The 19,435-nt window shown below is 40.0% G+C and overlaps 1 pseudogene; it reads right to left on the bottom strand.

Moving 5' to 3' along the window:
• Positions 1–4,580: 4,580 nt before the first annotated feature.
• On the bottom strand, positions 4,581–19,229 carry LOC144324552 (uncharacterized; annotated as a pseudogene).
• Positions 19,230–19,435: the final 206 nt, after the last annotated feature.

Here is a 19,435-nt window from a genome sequence, read left to right as displayed (position 1 = left end):
TTCATGGGCTGTGGCTCGTGCAATCACACAGAACCCAGTGCTTAGAAGAACTCCACACTTGGTTTACTGTTCTGCTATTGCCATCCTAAAATTCTTAATTTTTTAACAAGCATTTTCATTTTGTGCTAAGCTCCACAAATTATGTAGCTGGTCCTGCTTGTTTGTCTTGGTTTTCAATAATTGCAATTTTCCAAAACCTTCAAGCTCAAAAGCTGAAGGTTTTTAAAAATTCCATTTATTTGATACTTTAAAGATTTCCAAATGATTTTGAACAAAAGGCGACCCAAAATTGTAAGACACTTAGGGTGACTTTAAGAAAATGATTTATCAGAAGGACTGAGATATTCTAAGTCATTTGGTAGGCAAGAAGGAGAATTTTGTGAGCCAGTTACTTTGTATGTCTATAAAATTTGACAACTTAACTTCCATTTCCCTTGATAGACCACCACAGCTTGTTTGGACCAAAGTACTAATTACATATGTTCCACTACCCAGTCCAAGTACATTTCAGCCCCAAAAGTTCTTATATTAGTAGGAATACTGTTTCTACTAGGATTCTCTAGCCATCAAAATATACCATCTCGAAAACAAAGTTTCCCTGCAATGATGAACTTTTAAACTGGATTTATAATAGCAATCAGAATATGTCGGATTTTTCACCTTTGACAGAATGAACTTTCCAAGTATTTAATTTTGCTCCCTGAATTAGGTTTTTTTTTTTTAATGAACCATTATTAGAATTAACAGATTTCTCATTTGAAGGATTTGATGACTCTGATAGAAAGCTTGCGTCATTTCACTGTTCATATAGTGTTACTTCTGCTACAGGCAACTCATCAGCAGCTAATACTTCATTGTTCAGTCAGGCATAAGAAATCCTGGGATTGAAAATGAGTGAAATTAGTTTAGAGAAACAGTCATTGCATCCAAATAAAAGCTCAGCTATGCAGAGTAATAGGAAAACACACCTGTGCAGCTGCTTATGCTAGATTGTTATCTTTGTGAACGATCTACTTATTCAACTTACTTTTGAAGAAGCTGATTTTTTTTCCCCAGCAAAATTGCGTTTGCTGGTTTTCATGATGATATCCCTATGGTAGAATCAAGAGGTCAGTATTTTATGCAAGTTATTCATTTATCTACAACTTTAATATTTTAATTTTTTCCCTAAATATATGCTTTGATCTTTTTTCATCTTTCCTATTCCCGAAGCTGATTGCTGCCCAAAGAGTTTATTGCAAAATAAAAAGACGTTACTCAACAGTGTAATAAATCATAGTTGTAGGTACACCGCATAGTAGGTGACAAAACTACGGTAAGCAAGAGTATTCACACTACAGTCTCTGCTCTGTGACCAGGCTGCTTAGCTTCCATTTCCTGCATGTGTCTCACTTCCACCCACCCTGGGCTTGCACACATTTCCCACCGCCCCTGCTGGTGTGTGACTAGTGAGGGGTGGCAGGTAGCAGGACTACTTAGCACCACTACCTAGTCCCTAGCAACTGGTGGCATTTTATCATGCTGTCCTCCAAAGGCACTGTTAGTTGCACCTTACCAGGAAATGGCCAGGGAAAAAGAGAAGGGCATTGTTGGTCATCTTTCCGGGTTTACCAGAAGAAAAAAATGAGATCTCAGTTTATTGCACTTGTGTCTCAACATACTGTTCAAGACTGGCAGAGGCTGAGAATGCCAAGTGCAGGTCTACGAAGCCCATTCTAGTGTGTTTAATTCCAGTATTATTACTAACGTGTTTTAAAATGAAGTATCTGATATATGTTAAACTGCCTGGCACTGTCCTAGACAAACCTAGACATACCTGATTATCGTCTATTGCTTTGGCTGTCCTATGACTCTTTGCTGAAACATAATATTGCACTATTTTGCCAATAACTTCTACATCAGAAAAATGAACTTTCATTTAAATGTGAAGGAAAGAGTGAGGTTGGTACAGTCTGGAACAGGATAGTGTAAAGCTACAAGATGAATGGCAGCTCAGGGGACCCATTTGGATATCGTGACTTACCTCTCCTGGAAGCCAAATCCCAGAGACAATTTCTGATCATTTTCTTACTGGTCCAGAGCTATTTTTAGCAAAAGCAAGCTGAATTCTTGAGGAGCAGGAGAAAGCTAGGTAATTTATCTCCCCTTGCTTCATAAGCCTAGGGCCTACATAAGTTTGAGTCTGTAACACTGAAATCCCCTTTTAACTGTGCCCCAAGTGAAGTGTCAGGAAATCACTACCTTTTTAGGGGCATGGAGGTGGGGGTGGTGTTAGAAGTCCAACATTGTATTGGAGACCAGCTATATACAAGTTGTGTAAACTTTATTGTCTGAGGGCTTCATCACCTGTAAAATGGCCCTCACAGCATGGGCTGCCAACACATCTGGGTCAGAACAGCTGGGAACAATTTTCAGTTGGAAAAATAACTTATGTGGAAAAGGAGCATAAACTTTCATCATATACTGGCTGGTTGTAAACTAGGGCCATGTTAGGGAGAAATTCTAAAGGCTTGTTTTTCTATTTGGTTATAGTCAGATATTTCTGGGGCACGCAGGGTGCACATTTCCTAGGCAACAGGTCAGAATAATAAAATGAACTGGATCACCTTATTACCTTTCTGGAGTCCTTTACTAGTGGATTTGGGAAACAGATGCTAAATCCAAATATAGCTTTGTTAGGGCTTTTCTACAGTAACCTAATCTACATAAGGTATCTGTAGAAAAAGCATATCAAAGTAAACAAGTATGACCTAACACAGTTTAAAATTGTACTTTTTGAAAGATTTATTTACTTATTTTTGAGAAAGAGAAAGAGAGAGAGAGAATGAGCAAGAGCTTGGTGGGGAGGGATGAGACAATCCCAAGCAGACTCTGCTCTGAGCATGGAGCCCAAGGCGGGGCTTGATCTCAAGACCCTGAGATTATGACCTGAGCCAAAGCCAAGAGTCAGACACTTAACTGACTATACCACCCAGGTGCCCCCAAATTGTATTTTTTTAGTGCCAAATAATGCCACATGAACTTAGGTGACAGATGACTGATATTGGGGATGTTCAGAGAGGAGAAACAGCAGAGAGGGTCCTATCCAAAAGCAGAATCAAACATATTTTAAATTTGGAGTTGCTTATAGCTTTAATCGTAGGATATCCTTGCTCTTTTCCTGGTTTGGAAAGCAAAAAGCATGAGTGGACTTCAGTCTACAGAGTGTTTAAGAAATAGAACTGCACCTGATATTTGTAAACTCTACCTGGACTTGTATCTTGTCAATTTGGAAATCTTTCTTTCTTTTTTTTTTTTTTAAAGATTTTATTTATTTATTCATGAGAGACACAGAGAGAGAGAGGGAGGCAGAGACACAGGCAGAGAGAAGCGGGCTCCATGCAGGGAGCCTGACGTGGGACTCGATCCCGGGTCTCCAGGATCACACCCTGGGCTGAAGGCGGCACTAAACCGCTGAGCCACCTGGGCTGCCCTGGAAATCTTTCTGTTTGCCCAAAAGACATGATAAAAAGCCAGTTATTTACAATTTCATTTGACCTATTATTCAACTATTCTTTAAATATTTTGTTATTTCTAATTTCAAAAAACTGTAGCAGAACATAACATTGACTAATCATTAAGTGCATATACAATTTTGTGTAACCATCATGACTATCTGCTTCCAGAACTTATTTTTTTTATTTTTTATTTTTTAAGCTTTACCAAGATAGGGTGATTAAGCATAAGAGGAAAAGATACATGACTTTGCTTTATTTTTTTTTATTTTATTTTTTAAATTTATGATAGTCACAGAGAGAGAGAGAGAGAGAAGCAGGCTCCATGCACCGGGAGCCCGACGTGGGATTCAATCCCAAGTCTCCAGGATCGCACCTTGGGCCAAAGGCAGGCACTAAACCGCTGCACCACCCAGGGATCCCCATGACTTTGCTTTAAGGTGAGATCAAGAAGCAATTGTTTGCAGTCTTCCCGCCTGGGAGTGTAGACTATTCCTGAGAGCTCTAGGTAAGTATGTCTGTATCTATCAACATGTTGTGCTTAATCTGTTTTGAACTCTGCTTTTATTCTACGAGGGTTGTAAACTAATGAAAAGCTACAAAAATCTTTAAATGCTCTAAAAAGAAGTTCCAGGCCTATATGGCTGGTATGGGAGTTGAGGGGAACTTTATTATGTTCTTATTTGGAAGAAATGAAAGTCATTTAAGTCCCATAGTGGTGAGATGTGATGGTGCATGTTAACTAAATAGGGCTTAAGTAAGATAGGAGTAAAAAGTAAGATAGCAATTTAGTTGCTAAACTAAGCAGCTCAAACTGTGTATGGATGTTATTTAAAATGGAGACACTTATAAGATAAAATCTTAGAATATGTTTGCATTAAAGGAAATCAGTAAAGTAAAACTAAATTTAGACTTTCAATCTCTCTGAAGCTCATGATCTTCAGATCTAGCCACTCTCTTGCTTACAGGGCATTTATTTCTCCTAGATGTTCCATATCAGTGTCCACACAGACTCTCTTGCCCTCTCTCACCCAACTTCAGGCAGGAGCAAAGCTTTGTTGAAGTCCTGTTTGAAATATTTATGGTCTACTCGGGAACCTGTCTCTTCTGTTTTGAAATCATGGTTGCGAAAGACTCAGAAATGAAAGGTTTAATTGTAAATGTCCCTTAAAGAGAAAAACGGAAGAGGGCTTGTTGGTTTAACCCAACAATTTATTTCGTGGGTCAAATGGAGATATCCATCATTGTATTTATACTTGACAGAAATATGGCAAAATATTGCGTCTGTTAAATCTCTATGGTTACTACATAGATGTTGGTTTTATTATTCTCTGTGTTTTTCTGGGCCTACTATTATAAAAAGGAATAAATACAATTTATGGAATTGACAAAGCAGAAGAAATCCTATCATAGACAAAAGAAATGTCAACATTATATTAATTTGGAATTCACTGGCCTTCCTAAGAATAAAATTGCTTCCAAAATCCCAAGCAGTCTTATCTTCACATCTTTTGAAAAAGATTTAATTGTTGTGCCCAGCCCACGGGCTCATCTCATGACATTGGTCCTGGGGTACTACAGCCCTTTCACTATAGTGAAAGAACATTTTCAATGCGTACTAAAGATTGGCCCATGTTGGCCGGTTTGGAAACTGTGATGAGTGAATTCAGAAAATAAATTGTTCTGATTCTTTCGAGCTTTTAGGCTTTGAACAAAATAATGAATAACCCTTAGTAATTAAATGCCTTGTTTGTTTTTAGTTCTTTTGAATGCAATCAAGGAAAGGAATGGAAAGGAAAGAAGTGCTCAGGAGGCCCCCAAAAGCACTTTGGCACTCACCAAAGCAGGCAGATGATGAATAACACAGTGGGGGTATATGGCTAAGTAGGTCCTATTTTTGTGTTGTTCAATAACACTAGGAAACATGCTTTAGTTCAAAGCTTTATTTCTCTTCAAGTGTCTCCAATCAGCATCGCATAGCTTTTGGTAATGCTAGAGTGATTTCAATGTACCAAGTGTCTTTGAGTAGTTGTCTAAGGGAATAAAGCTAAGGAAAGAAGAGGGCAGACAGAGGGCATCTGACCACAAAGACTGAGCAAATTTCATTGGTTTGTGGGAGAATTCCTTGGCTAGGACCTCTGGGAAATGGGGTGGTTTGGAGCAAAGATTCCCAGGCATACATGTTCTTAATAACAAAGAGGCCTTTTCGATGCTGTCTTGGTGAGGATGCTTTTAGCTGCAAGTAACCACAGACCAACTGAGGATAGCTTCAGCCCTGAGGGGGTTCGCACTCTTGCAAAACAAGTCCTGAAGCAGGCACGCTCCACCCAGCACGCACAGATTGCTGGCTCTGCTTCTCTGCGCCTCTCTGGGTTTCTCCTTTTCTTTGTGTTGGCTTCATCCAGCAGCAGTTCTGAGCATCACATCCACTCACAACAGTGTCTTGAGGTAGGTTTAGCTCCAGCCTTGAGGTCCTGATCGGGCAATCCCAGAAATGGACTCTTCTCAGTGAGTTGGTGCTCAAAGCAGTGGCCCTGGGGGTGGTTGATGTTGAAGAGGCTGAGCGGTACTGTAAGAGTCGGAAAGAGATGTGTGATTGGGAACAGGATAACCCCAGTTCTTGAGGAGGACACACTCCCTGCAGTCACTGTTTCCTGACTTCTGAGATAAGAAAGCCAGCAAATTGAGTGAAAACAGTACTGCGCTCCATAGATTACTCTAGGCATAATGCCTTGAGGACAAAATGTCTTCTCAAAGTCGTAAATGAAAGAGGCTACTCTAGGTAGAGATGTACATTTTCCATATTAACACAATGACTTTGCCTTGGTTTGTGTAACATAACCATCACAAGGGCCTGGATTTTGTGTTATTTACTACTGGACCAGCAGTGCCTAGACCAATGAACAGCATATAGTAGGTCCTCAAATATTTGCCAAAAGAATGAGTAATGGTAGTGGCATTTTAATTTGCTGGTTAAGAGGCACCTGGAAAAAAAGTGACAGGGAGAGGAAGACCAGGATCTGAATGCCAGTTCTGTAATTTACTAGCTGTGGAATCTTTTCTGTTTTTCAGTTTCTTTCTCTGTAAAATGGGGCTAATAGAAAATGGCTTTGGCGGGTTGTAGTGAAGCTATAATGAATTAATACACGTAAAGTGCTTGGAACAATAGTTCTCAGAAAGTACTTATTATTATTACCACTACTACTAAGTTCTTAGTTTTTCAATTTCCTTAGTAGTAAAGTGGGGATAATATAATTCCCACTTATGGGGATAATAATGGGGATAATAATCCCCATTTTGAGGATTAAATAAGACAGTGTCTGTTCCTTCCCCCTGGGGTCAGGTATGGTGTTAGGAACTTGGCCAAAGTCACTATAATTCTATATCAATTCTCAGTGTTTTTTATTTTATAAAGTAGTTTTCTAAAGATTTTATTTATTAATTAATTGAGAGAGAGAGAGAGAGAGAAAGCATGTGAGCAGAGGAGAAGCAGAGGGTGAGGGAGAGAGAATCTGAAGCTGACTTCATGCTGAACATAGTCTGATGTGAGACTCGATCTCGTGACAGCAAGATCATGACCTGAGCCAAAACCAAGAGTCAGGTGCTTAACTCACTGAGCCACCCAGGTGCCCCTAAAGTTATTTTTTTATTAAAAGATTTTTATTTTTTTTTATGTATTCATGAGAGACCCAGAGAGAGGCAGAGACACAAGCAGCAGGAGAAGCAGTGTCCTGCAGAGACCCCATCCCAGGACCCTGGGATCATGACCTGAACCAAAGCAGACGCTGAACTGCTGAGCCACCCAGGAGCCCTGCCCCGAAAGTTATTTTAACCCCATTATGTATTTGGTTCCCACAACAAACTACTGAGAGAACAGGTCAAATATTATGCCCTTTTATAGTTTGAGCAACTGAGGTACTAAGGAATTCAATATGCCTCTAAAGACTTACTAGGCAAATGGTAGATTCCAAAGCCAATGCAGCAACTGTATGATGCTTTACTGTGTAGATCTTCCATTTTTTTTTTTTTTTATTCATAGAGACACACACAGAGAGAGAGAGAGGCAGAGACACAGGCAGAGGGAGAAGCAGGCTCCATGCGGGGAGCCCGACGTGGGACTTGATCCCGGGTCTCCAGGATCACACCCAGGCTGCAGGCAGCACTAAACCGCTGCGCCACCGGGGCTGCCCCGATCTTCCACATTTTAAATGTCTAAGCAGACTTTTCAGGGCTAGAGAGTGACTCTATTGAGTAAATGTGAAAGGTGAAATATTTCTAAGTGGGATTGTTAAGGGGAAAGAGGGAGAAAGTGACCAGAACAGGAAATGGCATTTTTAAAAGATTTATTTATTTTATATCAGAGAGAGAGAATGTGCACACGAGAGTGCACAAGTGGGAGCAGCAGAGGAAGAGGGAGAGAGAATCTCAAGCAGACTCTCGCTAAGTAGGAGCCAGACATGGGGCTTGATCTCATGACCTTGAGATCACATCCTGAGCTAAAACCAAAAGTCAGTAGCTTAACCAACTATATCACCCAAGCCCTCCAGGAAATGACATTTTTAAAGAAGTGCTTATTAGGTGGCAAGGTTAGAGTGATCCATGTGGTACTGGATGAGAGTTGTAGACTTCTGTATTAACTCATGTGTGTTATATATAGAAACACACATGGTTATATATAGAAAATGTACAGCTATCTGTAGATACACAGGTTAGTATGCTGCATGCATACTGCATACGTTTGCTTGCTTTGTCAGCTAAGGGCCTAGAAGCAACAACATCTCAGTAGTAACAAGTGCATCCAGCATCCAGTTCTTGGTTTCCAAAGCTTTTCTTCAATAGAAGGAACCAAGGCTCCTTAGAGAAATGGCTTAGAGAAATGGAGGATCCTGTAGTGCCAGAAAGTAAGGGAGTGCTAAAACAAACAAACAAACAAACAAACAAACGATGAGGAGTATGTCAAAAGGACATAGTAACCAACTGAAAAGTCTTCCAGTAACCAAAGTGGAAAAAATATGAGCAATAAAACAAATAACTTAGTATCAGGTTATGACCTAAATTGTAAATAAAGACCTATTAATCCAAACTAATATGAATAAATGATTGAATAAATAAACAAATGGGGGAGAAGAGACAAATCTCCCCTGCAGAAGAATTAAAGACAATTTATGTAGATATCCCCTCTCAAGGAGATGGAATGTAATTTCTTATCTCTTAAGTGTGGAGTACATATGATCACTTCCTTCCAAAGAGTCCAGATGGAATGTGGGAATAAGAGAGGAAGCTTACAATGCAGAAACCTGACAAACAACCTCAGCCAGGTGATCAAAGTTCATATCAGCAGAGATAAGTCATCTTGATAGTATGCACCCTTGATATAATACCATGAGAAAGGTACTTTATCTCCATCTACAGTCTTGCTTCCAAAAACCCATAACCCTAGTCTAACCATGAGAAAAACTTCAGACTAACACAAACGAAAGGACATTCTATGAAATACCAGACCAATATTTCTCAAAACTGTCAAGGTTATCAAAAATAAGAAAAGTCTGAGAAATTGTCACAGCTAAGAGGAGCCTAAGAAGACATGACAACTGGGATCCCTGGGTGGCGCAGCGGTTTGGCGCCTGCCTTTGGCCCGGGGCACGATCCTGGAGACCCGGGATCGAATCCCACGTCGGGCTCCCGGTGCATGGAGCCTGCTTCTCCCTCTGCCTGTGTCTCTGCCTCTCTCTCTCTCTCTGTGACTATCATAAATAAATAAAAATTAAAAAAATTTAAAAAAAAAAAACAAAAAAAAAAAGGAAGACATGACAACTAAATGTAACAGTATCCTAGATTGGGTTCGGGAATGGAAAAGGGACAGTTGGCAAAAACTAAGGATATCTGAATAAAGTCTGAGTGTAGTTAATTCAAATGTATCAATGTTGGTTCATTAGTGACAAATGTATTATATAAATCTAAGATGTTAACAGTAAGGGAAACTGGGAGTCAGGTATACCAGGACACTCTGTACTATCTTGCAACTGTTCTAGTTGTCCAAAACTATTATAAAACTTAAAATTTAATCAAAATAAAATAACCAGGCTAGTAGGACAGCAATAACAACAGCAACAAAAATGTAAAGAAGAAAGAAAACAAAGAAAAAATGGAACAAATAGAAAACAAACAGCAGATGATGGATTTCACCCAACCGTGTATAGAAAATTACATCAATTGATGGTCTAAACACTCCAATTAAAAGCCAAATATGGTCAGATCACATTTTTCAAAAAAAGAGCAAGCTCTAGTTGTATGTTGTGTAAATAACTGCTTTAAATAAAGATGTAGACAGATTTTTAAAAAGATGACAAAACATATGCCAATCAAACACTAAACAAGAGACAGCTGGAGCAGATAAAATAGTATAAGACAAAGTCAAGTTCATCACAAGGAATATTGCCAGGGATACAGAGGAATGTTTCACAATAATGAAGAGATCAGTTTATCAAGAGGACATAACAGTCTTTAATATGTATTTACCTAATAATAGAAAAAAGTAAAGACAAAAAGAAAATCTGATAGAACTGAAAGCAGAATAGAGAACTGGACAGTTTTCACTGAAGATTTCAACACTCTTTTCTCAGTAATTGATAGAAAAAGTAGAAAAAAAGTAAGAATATAAAAGATAAGTGAAGTTAGAACAAAGCTAACAACATTCTTCCTTACAACAGCAGAATCAACAAAAGTGCATGCCTTATAAATAGCACAGAGATGGCTGCCACTTTTTAAATCCAGTCTGTAGATCTCTACCTTTAATTGAAATGTTTAATTTCTATATTTGATATCATTTCTGATAGATTGGGTTTATGAATCATCTTGCTTTGTTTTCTGTCTCACGTATTCTTTGTTTCTTGCCTTTTCTCAGACATTATTATTATTTTATTATTATTATTTTAAGTAGGCTTTGGGCCCAGTGTGGAGACCAATGTGGGACTTAAGTTCATGACCTGAAATCAAGAGTTGCACACTTAACCAACTAAGCCTCTCAGGTACCCCTGATTATTATTTTTATATTCCTTTTAGCTCCTCTTCTAGCCCTTAGCTATGCCTCTATGTTTTCTGAATGGTGGCTCTAGTGTCCTCAGTATGCAACTTTAGTATATTGTCTACAGTGAAGAAATATTACAGCAATTCATGGATGAAGTGATAACACTTTAATTCCATTTACCCCTCATTCCTTTGCACTCTTTTGTTATGTGTTTTACTTCTACATATGTTATAAACCCCACATACTTGCTATTATTTTTATCTAAACATTTAAACATCTTTTAAAAATTAAAAGAATGAAAAATAGTCTTTTCTATTTACTGGCATATTTGATTTTCATTCTTTCCTGTAGATTCAGACTTCCATATGGCATAACTTCTCTTTAATTCACAAAAATCTCTAGAGACTGTACTGATGTAAACAAAATGGCCCATTTATTATACTGTGGTAACACGTCCTCTCAGATCTTGTTTGTTTCGAAATGTCTTTATTTCTTCCTTATTTTGAAGTATATTTTCACTGGATGTAGAGTTCTAGGTTGATATTTGTTTTTTGTTGTTGTTGTTCAGCACTTTAAGGGTGGTATTTCATTATCTTCCAGATTCTATTATTTCTTTCTTTTAAAAAAAGTATTTATTTACTTGAGAAAGAGAGAGTATGTGAGATCAGGTGGAGGGGCAGAGGAAGAGGGAGAGAATTTCAAGCAGACTCCCTGCTGAGGGCAGAGCCCAACACAGGGCTGAGATTATGACCTGAGTCAAAATCAAGAATTGGACACTTAAACGACTGAGCTACCCAGGCACCCCCTACCCACTCAGATTCTGTTATTTCTGATTGGAAGTCAGTTGTCATCTGTGTTTGACAGATGACTCTCTCCCCTAAAGTATCTTTTTCCTTTCTGGCCTTTTTCTGAGGCGGGGAGGCAAAGGATGTTGATTTAGGTTTGATCCCTTGATACTGCCATGAATGCAAAAACATATAATTTAAAGTGAGGGAAATAACAATCAGGTTGGTGTCACCTCTCTTCCTCCCTTTTGGCACAGCTTTTCCAACTGGCCTTCTTTCTAGCTGTCCTCTTAAAAATCCTGGAGTGTGAGGGACAGGGGTCATTTCTTGGCATTTTTCTGCCTGGGCTGCCAAATCTGCCTCTTTCTGAGCAGCCAGGAATGCGACCCACTCCTTCTGGAAAGCTGCTGGCTCTTCTGAACTGAGGTTCTTTACCACACGAATGTCCAGGGAATGGGCAGAGCCAATGATGGAGCAAACAACAGAGGACAGGACACATCCTGCTTTAACTCAGGTGATGTCATACACATACTTCAAGGTCACCTAGCCTACTACCTCCTTCCCTGTCTGTCGGGCCCCCCTTCTCAATCTCAGCAGTTGCCTTCAGAAAGTAGGAAACAATGGGTTGTGCAATCTTGATTTCAAATGTCCTGTCAGCCTTCACAAAAATCTTGGTGGGGAAAGGAATGCCTTCTTTCATGTCTTTGTCTTCTCATTGAACTCCTTACTGGTGAAAATCAAGAGTCAGAGGCTTAATCAACTGAGCCACTCAGGCACCCCTTTGATTGAGATATTTATTTATTTATTTATTTATTTATTTATTTATTTATTTATTTATTTATTTATTTATTTATTTCTCTGTGCTTCTTGTTAGAATCATTTATATTGACTTGTCTTCAAATTCTCCAATGTTTTTTTTTCCTGTGTCCTTTATTCTCAGGAATTCAGTTCATTTACTCTTCTTTGTGTCCACGGTTCTTCTCTATTCTCTAGCTTTCAAGAATTAAAGACACAGATATAAATGTAGATATAGATATAAATTTTCCCTTGTCAAGAGCAACATTCTTTCATAATTGTCTACATGTTAGTGGGAAGTAGAACCTGCAGTGATTCTCAAGTAATCTTAAATCATCCAGGGAACTTGTTTAAAATTCATATTCTTTGGAAATGGCACCAGACACCATACATCTAGGGTACTAAACAATTCTCCAAATCGTACCCACGCTGGAGTCCCCAGCCACCCTTTGAAAAACACTAATTTGGGGCAGCCCCGGTGGCGCAGCGGTTTAGCGCCGCCAGCAGCCCAGGGCGTGATCCTGGAGACCCTGGATCGAGTCCCACGTCAAGCTCTCTGTATGATGCCTGCTTCTCCCTCTGCCTGTGTCTCTGCCTCTCTCTCTCTCTCTCTGTATCTGTGAATAAATAAATAAAATTAAAAAAAAAGAAAAGAAAAACACTCATTTGTTTAAAGCCTAAAGTCAAAATAAGTAGTTGGCAGTTTGAAAATGCAAATCAGCCTCAATTGAGATGTAAGTAAGACTATCAACAAAGCTATCAGATTGCTTTACTGAACACAAATTAAAAAAAAACAAACCTAATTTAAACAAATAAGTACACATGGAAACAGACACAGCCTAAAATTGCCAAAAGCCAGGAAGTTGCTCCATTTCAGATGGTATTAATTTCATGTTGGGCTGTAGCTCTTCAGTAAGCCAACTGGAGACATTGGATAAACAAGAACATCTTCATGTTTGTTTGTACCAGTGGGCTGGTATAACTCTTGAGGATCTCTAAAGAGGAATATAAGTGAATGAAAATATCTGGATTTACTATGCCCTAATCAATTTTGATTTGCCCCAAATTTGTTCAAGGCCTGGAACAAATACCAAGAGCCAAAGACATTAACTGACATATGATGTGGCTAATTTTTAGACAAGCATACCAGAAACTACATTCAAATGAGTACTGTTCTCTTCAATAGGGTATAATGCAAAAAGACCAATAAGTTGAGTATCAATACCACTTCATTGGTTTGGTGCCCTGAAGAGCTGGATCTAGGTAGGAAAGAGGGCTTTTCTCTACTATCAAAATCTGCCATGAGCATGGTTGGGGACAGTGGGAACACACATGCTGTATAACTACCTTCCTGGTTAAACGGTAAGACCCCTGGATTTGGGTTTGAAGATTTGAACTTGAATCTTTGTTCTGCCATTTACCAGCTGTGAGATCTTTGAAAACAAATTCTGTGAGCCTCAATTTCTTTAATTTAATGACAATTGGTCTTAAAAAATATTTCCACTCTCTCTTTCATAGATATGTATAGGATAGCCCCTTTCTAATTTATAAAGCAGTAGTCATAAATTATTCAAAGAAGTCACTTTGGTAGGCTATGGCCTTATTCACAAATAATTTGGTTATTGTACATAATACTTTTGGAGTGCATTGACAAATATTTTGAGCAACTTGAAAAAAATACTTTTGTATGTACCTCGTTTTTGTAATTCAGCCAGATTACTAACAAATTGATCATGACCTTTGGTTCTAAATGACATGATTCTTCCCCAAAATAAAATTCACTATCAATGGATGAGCATTTGCTACCCCTGGATTATTAAATAGGGGATGCCTCAGGCTTTGGAAGATTCTTCCCAAAGAGGAATTCCTAAAATTATTTGTGCACTTGCAGCCTCATTAGTGTAAGAGTATACTCTTCAAGAGTATTACATTGAAGGCCAAAATTCACTTGAATGTGTAACTTCCTGTTAGCTTGTTTAATAAGCCAGTCATTTTGCATTAGACTCTCATGCCATGTATAGCAATATCCCCATGTACTGAATCCGAATGATGCTTATAGGCTGATCCTGCAGTAATCTCTAGGAAGGCATGGTGATGTGAACAAGGAGCCCAGGTAAACTCTCAGCCTCTGATAGAGAGGGAATTGGAGCTCTGCAGTTCTTATTGATAATGTTAATCTCCAAGCAACCAATTGTTGGCCATGCTAGAATTATGAAATATGGATTTCACACAGCTGTGAAAATCTTGTCTTGTATGTAAGTAACTACTGTGATAATAGAGAAACAAGAAATATTGAAAAGAAAGCAACCAGAGTCCTTGGGAGAAGTGTCTTTCAACATTGGTGTCTGAGCTTTTGAAGGGGATGTTGGTATAATTCTAATCCTAAACAATTGTAGAAAGTGAAACCGGGTCATGGAGGGCCCCTGCCCTGGGCCCTGAGCTTTTGAGGGTCATACTCTGGCCTTCCTATCTCCGTGAGGAGAAAAGTCCCATAGACAAATGGATGTACCACCTTAAGTCCATTGTGGTAGGAAGAAATCTAAGATGGTACCCAAGATTCCTATCCCCTATATCTTCCTTCCTCCTTGAATACAGCAAGACCTATTAATATGATGGATATCATTCATGTGATTAGGTTACATTATATGGTAAAGGTGAAGGGATTTGGGATATGTAATTATAGCTTCTAATCAATTGACTATAAGTCAATCAAGAGAGATACTATCCTGAGTGAATCTGACCTAATTAGGTGAAATCCCTTAAAAAGAAGACTGAGCCCTTCCTAAAAAGAGAAATTCTCCTACTGGCCTTGAAGAAGCAAGTTGCCATTAGTTCTATAGCCCCAAGGAACTGAATTCTGCTAACAACCAATGAGCTTGGAAGAGGACCTGGAGCCTCAGATGAGACCCCAGCCCTGGTTGACATCTTGACTGCAGTCTGGTGAGATTCTGAGCAGAAGACCAGGATAAGCCATGCATGGACTCTTGTCCCCTCAAAAGTAGTACCAAATAATAAATATCTGTTGTTGTTAGCCACCATGTTTGCAATGATTTGAGATAACAGCATAGACCACTGGTTCACCCATGTTCATCCTATAATTGGTGACACTTAAAGTATGTCTATTTACTACTGGTCCATAGTGAGCCAAATACAGAAGGTGAGAGTTAATGTTCCATACTTGCTATGGCAATTTGCTACTTCTCAAACATTTTAATTGTATTTTACAAAAGTATTGGCTCACAGTAGAGTGATATTTTAAAAAAATAACTAGAAGTAGCTCTTCACCAGAGAGCACAGTTTCTAGTTCATGATCTGGGTATCTAGAACCCCAAATTCCCTGCACAAATGATGGTAAGCCAGCTTCCAGAGCCTGCTCAGTCTCCTTTCTCTGGTCTATCCAAAGGCATGTAGCTCTGCTGCTGAACTGATCCTAGGCCTGAGGGTAGCCAAGGGGTAGTTCTTTATAGGGAAGAGAGGTTGGAGCTTAGGAGGGAGGCATGGGTCAGTGTCCACATGTGGATGTGAGCCCTCAAACATGCTGGCAGGAGGTGGGAAGAGAGGGAGGGAATAGCCTAGGGTCAGGGGCTATGGATAGCTCTCTGTACCCCCTCTCCTTGACAAAATATGGGGAATTCACATTTTCTAAATTAATTTTCTAAATTCATTCATTTTCTTAATGGCTTTCATTTCACTATGAAGGTCTGTTGGTCAAAGTAGGAGGAGAGAATATATTTTACTTAATATTGTGTTATCTTGATTTGTATTTTTAAACATTCTAGACACAGGCTATGTGGGCTTCCATTTGTACTCTTCACTGGCCTTACAGAGGCTGAACGCATCTGGAGTATGGTCATTACTCATGGGTCGCTTACAAAATCTCCTCCCAGTGCCTGCAAACCTAGAACCCTGGTTTGCTAAAATGCTAAGTGAAAAGCATTGTTCATTTTGTTTCTAGTGAACGGCTCTCTGCACTGATTATGCTTAGCATTTTACTCCTTTTTTTTTCTTAAGTATATGAAGTGCGTTATCCTGGATCCATGATAACCCGGGGGTCCAGCACTTTTCTTGAACATTATTTCAGATCCTCAACAGAAGATAGACACTGTAAAGAGACCATGCATTTGCCACATTGTGGTAGGCTGAATAATGGCCCCTAAAGATATTGGGTCCTAATCCCTGAAACTATGAATGTTACCTTATGTGTCCAAAGAGACTTTGCAGATATGATTAAATTAAGGTTTTTATTTTTTTAATCCTTTACTTATTCTTTTATTATTATTTATTCATGAGAGAGAGAGAGAGACAGACAGACAGACAGACAGAGGCAGAGACACAGGAGGAGGGAGAAGCAGGCTCCATGCCGGGAACCCAACGTGGGACTCGATCCCAGGACTCCAGGATCATGCCCTGGACCAAAGGCAGGCGCCAAACTGCTGAGCCACCCAGGGATCCCCAAATTAAGGTTTTTAAATGGGGGGGTTATCTTGGCTTATCTGTGTGGCCCTTAAATGCAATCACAGGTGTCCTTACAAGAGGGAAGCAAAGGGAGACTTGACTCAGAAGAAGGACATTGAACGGTGATGTTACACTGCTGGCTTTGAAGATGGAGTAAGGAGCCCTAAACCAGGGAATGCAAGGAATGCAGTTCTAGAAGCTGGAAAAGGCAAGGAAAAAGATTCTCCTCCTGAGCCACCAAGGGGCGTGTAGCCCTCCCGATACTTTGATTTTGACTTGAGAAACTGGTCGTAGATTCTGACCTTTCAGCTGCCAAGTGTGTCATAATTTGTTACAGCAGTCATAGGAAAGTAATGGAGTGAACATTAAGGCTGTACAATCTGAATTAAGAGTCTGGGGTTTTGGTGTGCACGGGCAACCACCATCAGTCTTCTAGATGCTGTTCTAGAGGTACGTACCACGGAATAAGTGATATAAATGACAAGGAGGAAGAGAAGGACATCGACCCAAAGGGCATGCTTCCAAAGCAGCATGGAAGGCTGGGTCCCAGCTGATGTACTACTTTAGAACAAAAGGGTGTTTCCTTAAAATAACTGAAGGAATGCTGAAGAGGACTATATGTGTGGACATTTATGATGTAACGGTTCCTGCTGATAGCTTGACTGTCAATCAAGGCATGCGTAGACCTTCCTTCTATAAATGGTCCTGAGCACACCCGAGAGGGAACATGCTCTAGGGCAAGCTTTGGAGACCAGACAGAAATTAAAAATTGAAACGAGGCAAAGGAAAACTCAGGGAGGCTAGGGAACAAACGTTCCCAAATAAAATTTCTGAGCCTGGGGCAGCCCAGGTGGCCCAGTGGTTTAGTGCCACCTTCAGCCCAGGGCCTGATCCTGGAAACCTGGAATCGAGTCCCACGTTGGGCTCCCTGCATGGAGCCTGCTTCTTCCTCTGCCTGTGTCTCTGCCTCTCTGTCTCTCATGAATAAATAAATAAAATCTTAAAAAAAAAATGTCTGAGCTTGGAGTCATCTCTGATCACTGGGAAATAGTAAGAAGCTCTGGATATGAGATGACTGAGATGTGACAAATATTTGTGGGCAAATAAGGGGGGGTCCTTTCACCCTTCCCTCCCCTGAAGCTTTGGGTTAGTCCCAAGGACTGCGGATGCTGTTGAGGTCCAGGGAGTGGTGGTGGAGAAGATGAGACTCACTTTCTCTACCATCTTCTCTGGGCCTCAGAGGGGAGCTCAGACTATTTTGGAAAGTGCTGTAGGCACTTCTTCCAAATGGCCTTTTTTGGTTCCTTTTGCCTCCCCGCCCTTGAACACATTCTGTATTTTTCTACTCATGCTCGTGTCTGTTTGAGTCCAGCCTGCAAAAGTGTTGCTGAAAGCCATCGCATAGTGCCGCTCACTTTCATCTACACTTGACAAATGGTTTTTTTGAGGGTTGGTTTTTCTTTTTTTTTTTTTTTCTGACTCAGACCTACTGACCATAATATTCTCCAAAGAGCTGCAAAACTATCTCGCTTAACTAGTCTAACTTTGGATCCAACTTGCATCAAAAGAGAAACTGTACCGAATAGAGTTAACTACCCCAAATCCATGTACCTCCACCGGCTTCCCAAGAGTTCAGTGTTTTCCGGTTGTGAATGGCAGTGATGTGCGTGGTGAGAAGTGAGCTGCCTTCCAGAAACACTTCATCTGTTTGCTTTGGTGTTCAACTCTTTCTGCCTGAAACTTAGTGTAGTATGTGCTTCTATCTCTCTCGGGAGAGGGGATCCTTGAGGCAAGGGAACATATTGTTCTCATTTTCATATTCCCTCCTCTTACCCACCCCCATGCCTCTTCCCCTGCCCTTGGCTCTCCACCAATACTTAGCAACTGCCATACCATAGTTAGGCTCTTATAGTCCATGAATATATGGATGAATAGGAGCCTTCGCACATTAGTTATTTGGCAAAGTGATAGCAGAAGTATCTCGAATGTACATGGCACCTAACCAGTTTGATATGTTTTTGAATATAGCATCTTATTTTATCTCTACAACATCCCTGTGAACTCAACATAAGTAGTAATAGTTCCATTGAACATGTTTAGAAAATTGAAATCTGGAAGTGTTGTGACTCTACCAAGGTCACACTGCAAATTATTGGTAGAATTCATGTTAGGTCCTGTTTCTTACTCTTCTCTCCTTGCCATGACACCATGAAGCTTTGGTTCATGTCGCTGACCTCCAGTAAAGTGATAAACGTTCTCAGTTTTACAAGCAGAGAGGAGACTGGGACCTAGGCATCTGAGTTTTGACCTGGCTATAAATTGTGTCAATAGGGCTATCACTGTGGTCTCATGGGTTCAAGAGTGTCAATAAAACCGTCGCTCTGTACCTAACACAAAAGGACACCTTTCGTCCTGACCCTCAGCAGATAAACCACAATACCAACTTTGTTTTCTGACTGCAATCGCTTACTTAGGTCATTTTGTTGAGACTGAGGGTGGGAGGCTCCAGGCATAGTGATTTCCAGAAGGAAGAGTCTTACTCTTAGGTGCTTAGGAGTGAAGACTCACAGAACCCAGAGGATGGTGCTGCATGCCCATTCCTTTCCCATCAGGGCACTGCCATTCCACATCAGTGGAGACCAACTGGGGTTTCCTTTCTCTCTGTGGCCGCATCATGTCACAGTCCCTTCTGCCTTTGGACCCACCCTTCCCAGCGCTCTCTGTTCTCAGCCACATATTTCAGCCTGAAGGGACAGCATCAAATACTTTATGTTCTTCCCAGAGAAACCAAATTCCCCCAAATCAAATCATGCTTATCTTGCAAATATTAACTTCTTTCCTGCACAGCATCCATGAGCTATTACATGACCGGAGTTTCC

The sequence above is a fragment of the Canis aureus genome, chromosome 12 (genome assembly GCF_053574225.1).
Source record: "Canis aureus isolate CA01 chromosome 12, VMU_Caureus_v.1.0, whole genome shotgun sequence".
Lineage (NCBI taxonomy): Eukaryota > Metazoa > Chordata > Mammalia > Carnivora > Canidae > Canis > Canis aureus.
The sequence above is the reverse complement of the archived record's forward strand: the minus strand, read 5'-3'. Positions and strand labels throughout refer to the sequence as shown.